The sequence below is a fragment of the Emydura macquarii genome, unplaced genomic scaffold (genome assembly GCF_026122565.2).
Source record: "Emydura macquarii macquarii isolate MOO-44397 ecotype Brisbane River unplaced genomic scaffold, CSIRO-AGI_Emac_v2 contig_2205, whole genome shotgun sequence".
In the NCBI taxonomy this organism is placed as follows: Eukaryota; Metazoa; Chordata; order Testudines; family Chelidae; genus Emydura; species Emydura macquarii.
Genome location: NW_027132342.1, coordinates 38,767,816 through 38,779,131, shown reverse-complemented (window position 1 = coordinate 38,779,131; position 11,316 = coordinate 38,767,816). Strand labels below are relative to the sequence as shown.

The 11,316-nt window shown below is 42.5% G+C and overlaps 1 long non-coding RNA gene across 1 annotated transcript; it reads left to right on the top strand.

Annotated features, from left to right (window-relative positions):
• The first annotated feature begins 849 nt into the window (after positions 1-849).
• On the top strand, positions 850-9,719 carry LOC137160562 (uncharacterized). Its single transcript, XR_010921933.1, has 3 exons — positions 850-924; positions 7,608-7,712; positions 9,549-9,719. It is a non-coding gene; the product is annotated as an uncharacterized lncRNA (long non-coding RNA).
• The last annotated feature ends 1,597 nt before the right edge of the window (positions 9,720-11,316 follow it).

Here is an 11,316-nt window from a genome sequence, read left to right as displayed (position 1 = left end):
AGGCTAGGAAAGGAACGGAATATGCCCCCACCATCCATTTTATATTGTCTTTTGATGGCCTTGGCATTCACACCTGTTGCTTTCCCCACCCCAATTTTTTAATGTGTTTTTGCCTATTTGACTCAAGTACTAGATTATAAGGTCCAATTTCACTGGCTAGTAGTTAGCGCTACCCTAGTCAACAGTAACACATCCAGTTCAGATAGTAAACCAGTATCTCAGCATCTTTTTGGTGCTGAAGTTCAGTAGTCCTTTTCAATTAGTTTCTTGAAAGCTTAATGCTGTAAAGAGAAAAAAGTATTTTAATACAGATTAAGAAAACAGATATTAGAGATAGAAGGAAGAAGAATGAAAAGTACAGAGAAAGGAGTGCTTTGGGGTTAAAAATACTGGAATTATATAAAAGAAAAATGAGTCAAGGGAAGAAAATAAGAAGCAGTGGGTGAGGGAGGGGAGAAAGGCCAGACAACTAAAGGCAAAATTACATTGGCTACAGTGTTCAAACCTAAATTTGCATTTAGACCCACAATTATATCTGTGCAGGCACAACGGGGATCATTGCAGCCTTGGGTCCCACACTCATGCTGCTACTCTTAATGCTGGGATTGCTCTGCACCTTTAAAAATCAGGCCACTTCTTATGTAGTGTGATAGGGTTAGACCTGATGGCTACAGGAGAGTAGTAGAGGGGGTCTATATTAGCCCCAGAATGAACAAATCCCTGTTCCCTGGGTGATCCAGCTGGGGCCACTCTGGGGCAATTAGGCCAATTAAGCCAGCTGAGGCCAATCAAGGAGCTTGCCCCAGCAGTTAAAAGCCTCCCTGTCAGGCAGACAGGGGCAGCTGGAAGGGAGTTAAGAGAAGGAGCAGAGCGGAGCAGCTACAGGACTTGGAGCAACCACAGCCACCTATTACAACCTCAGAGGTACCAGAGATGAGAGGGGGGGTACCTGTCTGGCTAAGGCCAGAGACCCAAGGCACAGGCCTGAGGGAGACCCCCTCCCCACCCAGTTCCAGGAAGCAGACAGCGAGCAGTGGGGCCAAAGAGAGGTGACCCAGGGAAGGGAGTGAGTCATGGACTTTTGAAGACTACTCCACACAGGGTTCCTGGGTCGGGGCCCGGGGCAGAGGGCGGGACTGGGCCCCCCCCCCCCCCCGCTCCCACCCAGGCATGCCATAGGCATAGCCGAAGAGGGCACAGTACCTATGAGAGGGCTAAACTAGCTGCCCGTGCCACAGTAGGTACCAAATTATGGATTTAAAAAACCTAACTTTAGGTACCAAGTTTTGAAAAATGCTGCCAGTTATTATCAAAGTGTTTGTATTAATTACAGCTGAGTGAATCAGGTGCAACATGATGGGCCAGTGGCAGCAGGAACCAAACACAGGACCTCTGCATTTAAAAGCCTGTGTCAAAGAACCCAAGTGCCTTTGCTCAAAGGCTGTAACTGGCCTGTAAATGTTTGTGTGAACTAGGCACTAGAGAGGGACAGAGCCAGGCAGTTTAAGCACAGGTTACAAATGCAAAAACTAGTCACTGTGGGCTAGAGTCACAAAGGGGCTTAGGTACCTAACTGCCATTTAAGTGCCTAAATCCCAGACTCAGGCCCCACTGGGATTCACAGAACCCTCACTTAGCTGCTGCCATTCACTGCAAAAATGTAGGTGACAAGCAAGTTTAGACAAGTTTAGTGTAAGTTTCCTAGCTGGCTATGCTTCTGCCTCTGAGCCTGAACACTGCAGCCTAAGCCTTAGAGTGATTCACAAACTGGGGAAAGATAGCCATTCCTCCACTTAGCTTGTCTGCCCAATCTGGTAAGAGGGCTCAGAATTTGCCTACTGGATTGGACCCCTATAGGCAAACTCACACAAAATGTCTGGAGTGAATGGGGACCTCCCTTATAACTTTTAGCCAAGTGGTTAGGATACTCACCTGCAATATGGGAGACCCCTGATTCAAGTTCCCTCTCCACCTGAGAGGGAGAAGGGATGTGCCAACTCCCAGGTGAAAGCACTAGCCACTAGACTGTGATAATCTAAAGTGAGTCTCCTGTACTCTCTCCAGTTGTAGCTATTTCACTGTGGATAAATAGTGAAAGCGACATTGGGCCAGAGAGAGCAAAAGTATAAGGATAACTCTGTAGCCCAGTGGATAGCACACCCTGCTGAGAGATGGAAGAGCCTTGTTTAAATCCCTTCTTCCCTTCAAGAGGATAGGGGACTTGAAGCAGGGGTCTCCCACATCCTGGATGAGTACCCTACCCCCTGGGCTAAAAGTTATGACGGAGCTGCTCTGCCATCTCCTCAGCTTGCAAAAACAGCCTGGGTGCCGATCCCCAAGAGAATTCTAAGCAGAGGGAGATGCCTCCCTGCAGCTCAAATTTGGTGCCTATCTCCAAGAAAGGCGCAGGGCTTAGCACACCCCTTGCCTTAGCATCTCCCATGGGTTAGTTTAGGCAGCCTACCATGCTGGCTTTTGTGAATCCCATTCTGAGGTGCCTGTTTCTCCCCGCTCAATGTATAGGGGGAGTCTAGGCACCTAACTCAGGTTTTCTGAATCCCAGTGATTTCCTAAGGGCTGAATATCACCATGCCTGAGTTTCTTTGTAAATGTAGTCCTATGCTACCTCCATTTTACAATCAATTTATTACAGATGAGTTGCATCCCTTTTTGGTTTTGAGCCCCACAAGCAATCAAGTGTTACAGGCATAACTGTTCATGTAAAAGCAGTTTCAAAGTATCATGCAGGAGTGTTTGAGGAAACTGAATTTTAACTCTGCATGTGTTAGGAATCATGCTGGGCTGGAAGTGCCTGTGCTGTTTCCAGTTAGAGAACAGAAACAGAGCCATGTGATATATCTCACCAACCACAACTCAGCTCAAAATTTGGACTATTCATAAGCAATTTAAAAAGGAAAAAATGTTCCTTCCATTGATTTCTTCCCTTTTATCCCAACATTCAACTAAATCACACAGGCTTTAACGATAAACTAGATTTATAAACTATAAATTGGATTTCACCAACATAACAAATGTGAACTTCTGGATCACTATAACAATCTTACTGTAAAGTCACAGACAATCCCATTAGACTTTCCAGTCTATCTTGCCACACAGGCAAGTTGGACTTAGTGATGAATCCAAAATCACCAAAAATCACAAAATATTCAGGTTGCTCCCAGTCGCAAAAGAGCAGTCACTTACCCCGTATCAGCAAGTACCCTAGATCTTACACCAAAGACAATGCTTGTAACCAATCCTGTAATAAACTATTGAAAGGTTTCTTAAGTAGGAAAAAAGAAAGAAGAGAGTTATTTACAGGTTAAAGCAAGCAACCATATACACACAAATGAGTTACCATGTATGGTTCCTAAAGATGACAGAGATATGGGAATCTGTCAATTCAAAATGTTTTTCAGGGTGGACCCAGGGGTGACCCCTTGGGATTTCTGCCTTAGTTTAACGTCTCTGGCCCTGTGAGATAGTAAAGAGAGGAAAAATTCTCTTGTGACTCTGTTTTATCTCTTGCATTTAAACTTCCAATCTGCAAGACAAGCTCCCTTGCAAATTATATTTCCCAGGTGTGATAGGGTCATTCACCAATCCTATGTGTCACTATGTTCCTTAATGGACTGTTTAATCTTGAAACACCTTCTCATTGGGCTACAGAGATGATTCCCATGCCTGGGGTCACAAGTTCAGAGCAAACTTTTTCAAAGTTATAAAGCAAAACTTACATATTTCCTTATAGCATTGTGATGGGGCAGTTGCTCCACACTAGCCTGGAAAGGGTTAATAAAGCCCTAGGGAGGCTGTGCTAGGAGCAGCCAATCAGGGTTGAGGATGCCCTATATAGGCAGCCAGCAGCAAGCAGAAAAGGAGCTTGGGAAGGGAAGGCTGGTGTCTCTGCAGACTGAGGAAGGTCAGCACTTGGAGAGAGCAGTGACTCTGGAGCAGCAGCAGCTGAGAGCTCAGAGGTAAGGCCCAGGCAGTGGACTGGAGCTGCCATTGAAGGAAGTGGCAAGACCAGGACTGTGAGGAGAGCATAGATTGTGGCACAGCTGGAGGGCTGTGTTCTGAAGTGGACCCCATGGGCTTTGGAGAAGTGTGGGTCCTAAGAGATATAACAGTGGGTGAGACACCATCCCGTGGGGTTGCTGGGACCTGCAGAGCTGATTCCCCAGACTAACCAGCAGGAGGTGTGCAAGTAGTGAGTGGAAGCCCATTACAAGCATGGAAAAAGACATTACAAGTGAGATTAATGCATGCAGCATTTCATAGAATCTAAACATATTCTTATAAGACTAATACCTATTTTGAACAAAACTAGCATACAGGTGAGCTAGTCTGGTTTCCAGCTATGGGGCTGGTTACTTCTTAACTAACAACTATTGCCTTGGCCAGAGCTGTAACTTGGTTTAGCAGCATCACAGCTAGTGATTTACTCTATAAATTTGAAGGAGTTGGCAACACTGTGGAGCCACATTCATGCTGAGGATGAATGGGATGGGCTCCAAAATCGGACTATAATGAAAAAGAATCCTCATGGTTTGGTGGGAGTGAGCAGGGAGAGTTTCACTCATGATTTTTTAACTTTTGGGGTCTGTCTCTGTTCTGTCCCTGGGGTGGTGCAGCTACATACTGATCCTTTACTCAAACAGCCTGCAAGGTTACAATCTGCTAACCTCGTTTCTGTGAGTGGCAGCATCTCCCACAGCAAGCTGCATCAGGGGACTTCACTTTGGCTCCTCTTCTGCTGGCAGCATTTGTTGCCCCAGATTGCTGGGGCTCTCAGCTTGAGCTATAGGGGAAGGAGTTAACTCATTCTCTGTCTCTCAGACACATGCTCAAGTACATAAACATACTTAATGTCAGAACATTATTTGGACAGAATGTTATTGCTGCAATTTGCTTACCACCTGGCAGAATTGATTCTGCCTGACAGAATAGCAATATCTAACCCGCCCGTCTCTCTAACATTTATCTAAATTGTCTGAGTAAATTATGTTTTATGACTGATTAACATTTCATGAATCTGGGAAAGAAATATTAATGCAGAGAGAAGACCTTTACTCAGACCAGGACAGAAGGGTGCACACGTGACCAAATGGCACCTGCCGTGAGGAGCATCTTCAGTGCCCTCCCCTCCACCATTTGTTAAACTTTTGATTACCTTATTTTTTATTGTATTTGTAGCCCATTTCATTTCTTTGATGCACGATTTGCAGGCATGATTTATCCCTGTCAGATAAAATGCTAAATTTGCATGCTAGGATCTGTACATTTGTATTTATTCATATCATATATAAGCAAATAAAAAAATGGTTTCCTCTAAACTTATAGAAACTTTTTTAAGAATAGCTAATGTCAAGAAGTTGAATGGGGCAACAACATTGGGTGGACCAGTATTAAACAGTGGATACAATAGGTAACACCCTTAGAAAGTTAACCCTAGTCCTTTAGTTCAAAAGGTTCCTTTTCTAGCCTTTGCCCTGGCGAACTGAAGTACAGCATCAGAGAAATCAAAGTTTGGCAAATGGCATTTTCAAGCAATAAAATAACAAGTGATGTCAGTCTCTTGTCGGCTATTGTCAATCAAAGTACAATCCATTATTATGGTAAAGTACTTGGCTTTTCTGAGCCACATCAATATGTTATCAAGCACGCACCTTGTCATAAGGTCAATCAATTCATTTTGAATGGTTTTGCTGCATTAATAGTCCATAGCTTCTTTATGAACTACTGGACAGAGGTGATCATGCATCACATCATCGTATTTACCAAGGAGCTCTACCAAACTGAGGAAATTACCATTATGTTCCGTGAACAACTTATCCGATGAGCCCCAGAAAGTCAAATTCTTTGCAAGACTGAGGGTAATTGAGATCAGACACTCCAGCATGTTCCTCCAATTTCTGGTTGTCTACATTAATAAGGTGCTAGTTTTCTGTGTCTGCATTATTCATCTTGAGTCTGGACTCCTCCTCCATCCATTTGGAGTAGGCCGTAAAATGGCCGGGTGACTTTTCATGTTGCTTCAGAGCATCAGCTAAGTTATGCCAGTAATACCTGAAAAGCAAAAGCAAAAATTTGGCATTCTTGTCAAATATTTTGCAACAAAAAGAACACTTTGTCAGTTGATTTTGAGTAAACTAGCCAACCCCTATTCAATTTCTCACCATTCTCGAGCACTCTTTCGCAGCGTGACTGAGAAGTGTCGCTTCTGCTCATTTACTGAAAATGTCATATCCTCAATTTTTTTTGCCCAGCCTGTTCAAAATTGTATGATCAATATTAGCAGAGTTTATGATCACCAGCCATAAAGCAGGATCTGATGTATCAATTTGTGATGTGCAATTTTTGTCACTGTTTCTGTTATTGTGTGAGGCTGATTCTTTATCGTTTATCTCCTTTTCATGTAAACCAGATTTTTTTTGTCATTGGTCTCCTTTTCATGTGAGCCACATTCTTCTTTATCATAATTTTCCCTTATGACACCAGCAAAACTGGACAATTCTCTATCACTTTCCTCACATTTCCATTCCTTATCTTGAGGTAAATCTTCTAATTCCTTTGTAAATGATGGCAGTCCTATTACTCTTTGTTTCTCAATTTCTTCTGCACTGGGACAATTGCTACTGCCTAAAGTCTGGTCTATTTTCTGTTTCAGATATTTTCCCATGAAATTTGCCTCTTGCTGTAAACTAGATTGCAGTTGAGCTTTTCACTTCTTATACTGAGCTCTTGAAGGCTTCTTTGGGGACATCTTTTATTTTCTATGAGGGAAAGCAGACGATATAAGAGAACAAAAATCTATGTTCTACAGTCTTAGAAAGTCATCAAACATTACATGTTAAGCATGTCAAAAGAAGTAACAGTATTTCGTTTATTTTGTTGCATAGATAAGGGTTCGATAGAAATTATTTGCATTTTATTAAATATGTCCTCTATTTTGCTACTTACACTCTTCAAGTCTTAAAACACAAGACTTCACAATTACACTATCACAGCTGGGCTCTCACATCATTTAAGTTTGTTCTTATATCTAACTGGCTGGTGAAGCCCCTCTCCTTATATACCCGTGAGGGCATGGATGACAACATTCTAGGAGGTTCGAGGAAAATGTAGTTCTTAAAGTCTGGAAGATTCCACAAGATTCTACAAAGGTCCAGAACATTCTAGGAGGCTAGTGAAAAATGAATCCATATACAGAATACCTGAAACATTTTACTTCAAACATTCGATTTTTCCCTTTTGTCGCTAACAACAAAAACAGCCCCCCAAGCCTGGCACCTCAGGTGGTCACCTGGGTTGCCTGCCCCTAAAGCTGTGTGTAACTGAGAGAGTCCTTTGCTCAGTTAATTAAACCCTTGTTGAGCAGGGGATGAGGGATGAAAGTCAAGATATGACTTTTTGGGATGATTTCATATGACCTAGACTGTGCAAAGATTTATTATGTGTTGTACCGAACAATCATGGCAGCATCTTGGATTTTCTTAACAAATATCTTATAGCCTGACTTTCAGAGGTGCTGAGTGTTGGCAGCTTCCAGTGACTTCATGGCTCAGCACCTGTACAACTCAGGCCATTAATTGTTTTTTTAACAGAAAGAAAAAATCTCCAGGCAAACTGAGATCAAAGCAGCATTCTGTCTTCCAAGCATTCAGGGACTGAGCTGTCTGCTGAGAAACAGCTGCTATTGTCTACAAATGGTAACTAGAACGTTGGTTCTAACTTTTTTTCCCAGCAACCTGATTCTTACAAATCAGTAGAACATAGCAGTCACTTGGTATTCCACTTCCTGTAGGTTCACGGGGAAATGATCTCCCATTGGGTATGTCTATGTGAAAAATGCAGCTCAGGCAAATATATCAATGCTAATTTTACCTGTGCCAGCATTGCTAAAAATATGAATATAGACATGGCTACATAGGCTGTACAAGCCTATGGGGACTTAGATTCACTCTTGCCTTGCTAGCCTGCACTGTCACATACCCTTTAACCATTAGACTAAAAATATTGTGAAATTGTATTTACCACTCTCCACAATATAATAGTTTACATTTTCAAAGCATATTACTTTCAAGTGCTGGTCTTGTTAATCCGTTCTGGCTGTGTAATCCACAAGTCAAATTCTAAATATTTCTCTCTTGAGGTTAGTTTGACCTTTCCTGTTTTGAATCTCATTTAACAAGAAACAAGCTAACTCCAAGCCAGAAGCTTGATCTGTTCAGAGGCTTCTGATCAGGAATTAGCTTGTTTTATTACTTTGTTAAACCAAACTGGAAAATGAACTAAGTATGAAAATGAAATTTGGATCAGAAAAATTCATAACAATCTCAGGAGAGGCAATGTGTTTAATACATGAGCTGTGAATGGCAGACCAAGTAGGATTTCCAACTTGTTAAAGTGATGATGTTTTAATCTGAAAAGTGACTGGAAATTCTACATGCAATTTTTAACAGTGTCCTCCCCTGATTTCCAGATCAGGTCAATGATTTTTTTTTTTTTTTTTTTTTTCCCTGTCTGCCCTGGAAACTCATCTTGGGATCTAAAATACAGGCTGGTTTCATTCCTCCCCACGCATTATCTGCAGTAATAAAACTTCTCAATCAGAACTCAGTTTACAGTTTTGCAGATGATCCATGACCCAGAATGGAAATCCTAATCACCCACACATAGCTCTGCTGCTTCTGAATGGCAAACAGGAGGAAAAATCAAACAAAACAATAGAAATATGTGCCTTTCTCAGTGAAGTAGGCAGATATGACTATGGATACATATAGGAAGCAAGGGCCTTTTTCACATAGTCACTTTTCATGGTAGAATCTACATGAAAAATACATAAATAAATTGCTAAACTAACACAAGGTGGCAGCATTTCAGCATGCTTTCCTAAAGCTGGGAAAGGCTGTTATTTAGCAAACTGTCCAATGAAGTATTTAGGGGCTGAGGACCAGAAGTGATCAGAGGGGAGCGGTGAAGAGAGGGAACCTGTATTTTATTAGCTTTCACTTAAGCTACAGAATAGTCTATTAGGAGAGCAGCATGTTGCACTGTTACGCATAATCAATTCATGTAAACATCATTGGAGTCAGTTCTCTCCTGTATTGTACTGTGTGAAGGAAGCTACACAGGTGACTAAAGCTAATGGGAAGTGGATGTTAAATATTAATGCTAGTGAGCCACACCCACTCAATGCAGCTGAAGTGATTCTTCCCTGTGCAGAGGGGTGAAGTTACTCTGGCTGATGCTGAGACATGGAGGTAAACACAAAAAGGGGTGCAGTTAGTAAAAATCAACAGGGACTTGATTATTTTCCTGCCAGTTGCATATAATGTGTAATCAGTTAGTGTTGACTAGAGCAGCTTCATGGCTGCTGTAATCTGAACTGCAAAGCTAATATAGTGGAACCTAGATCATTATCAGCACCTAACAATACTATATGCTCTGTGTCTGCCCCTCACCTGCTCCCTCCTGATGCCTCCTGGTGAAACAGATGTTAATGTTCATGTTTCCCTTTCTGGGCTGCCTTTTTTTTGTTCAAGATATTGCCAGCATATAGGCCATGGAAATGGAGATCTCTTGACTTTTGTCTGCTGTGGAGGATTGCCCCACAGAACATATTGTATGAGGCAGCTTCTGAAAGTCACTGAGGATGTGTAAGAAAGGAAATTGTGACAGAACAGTTGAGAAGATTGACCAATAAAAGAGGAGAGACCGTCTCAACATCTGGCCAGTATTTTTCAGGGGAAAACAGTGATCACTTTGCAGGTTACCACTGAAGTATTGCACCAGTGCTAATTTGGTTCGCTTTACATTGGCCAGGGCAGGGGAATGAGAACATTTCCAGAGAGGTATTTTAACACTATAGTTTTAGTCTGCATTTGTTATTAATTATTTGTATTACAGTAGCACCCTCTAAACCTCAAATGCTAGCAGACCCCTGTAGTGCCAGGCACTGTACAGATAATGCCTGCCAGAGCTGGCTGAAAATTTTCCAGCTGGAGGCTTTCTGTGGGGAAGTGTTGATTAGTTGAAACCAAAACACCAACAGGAATGTGTCGATTTTAATAAAATTGTGACAGAAACCAGGCAGTTACTGACAGCATCCTTCCTGCTTCCCTGCCAGCTCCCCTTCCTCCTGGTTCCTCAGCAGCATCCCAGGCAGTCTGCCATGGAGGGGAACCCTGGGAGCTGGGACTGGAATTTTTTTGAAAACTTCCATTCTCTGGGAGATTTTGCATGTCTGACTCTTCATTCTGAATCAGAAGAAAAACATTTTTGGAAAAGTGAAACTTCCCATGGAACAGAAATTCTGGTTTCTGCAGATCTCTGGTCCCTGCCCAGAAGAGTTTACAACCTACAGAGACAAGCCAGACAAAGGGTGGCAGGGAAATTAGTTGCAAAGACAGTGAAGTGGCTTTCAGTAGCAGATCTGGCAATAGATCCCTGATCTCCTGCCTCTCAGTCCTGTCAAGTTCTCTGTCACTTTACCATGCTGCCTCTCAGACATTGGCCTTGGGAACTGCTTGTGGCTATGTCACATGAAGACAACTGAGATCCTTTTTACTCTTTTATTACTCTCCAAATTTCCCAAATAGCAGTGACAGACCAGCAGTTCAGGAGCTATATCTCTAAGCATTGGAGCTAAAGACAAAGGAATGAACAAAAGGGCATGAGGGTGATGGGTGTAGCTGTGAAATCCACACTATTGCCTCATCCCAGTACTAAAAATAGGTCCTGTCTGCATTTGTGGGTTTCTAATATTAAAACTACTGGAGAATCAAATCAGCATGGCACAACTTGCCAGAATGACCCCTGAAACTCTAGGTACAGTGCTACCAGATACAACACAAGGCCTCAAATGAATGGGTTTGTATCTACCATTATAATGTTCCTGCCTTATGAATTAGACAGCACCTTGTTTATAAGAATGTATTGATTTTCCTCAAGCATAAGTAAACAACTGCGAGGGCATTCACAGAGGAAAGATGGCTCAGTAGTGAGTGTGCTAGCCTGGCTTGTTAGGGACTTGGGTCCAAGTCCCTGTTCTGCCAGACTTCCTATGTGACTTTAGGCAAGTCGCTTAGCCTCTCTGTGCCTCCCAGCTCTCTCAAAGATAAGATAACAGAACTTTCCTGCAGTATAAGGGTGTTGTGAGGATAGGTACATTAAACAACTTACCCATCGATTTGTCACTGCAGAGGACGTGAGGGAGATACCCACACCTGAGCCAATCTTTTTAGGTGACAAATTTGAGGAACTGTCCCAGACTGAGGTGGCAGTGGAGGAGGTTTTGGAATAAACTGGTAA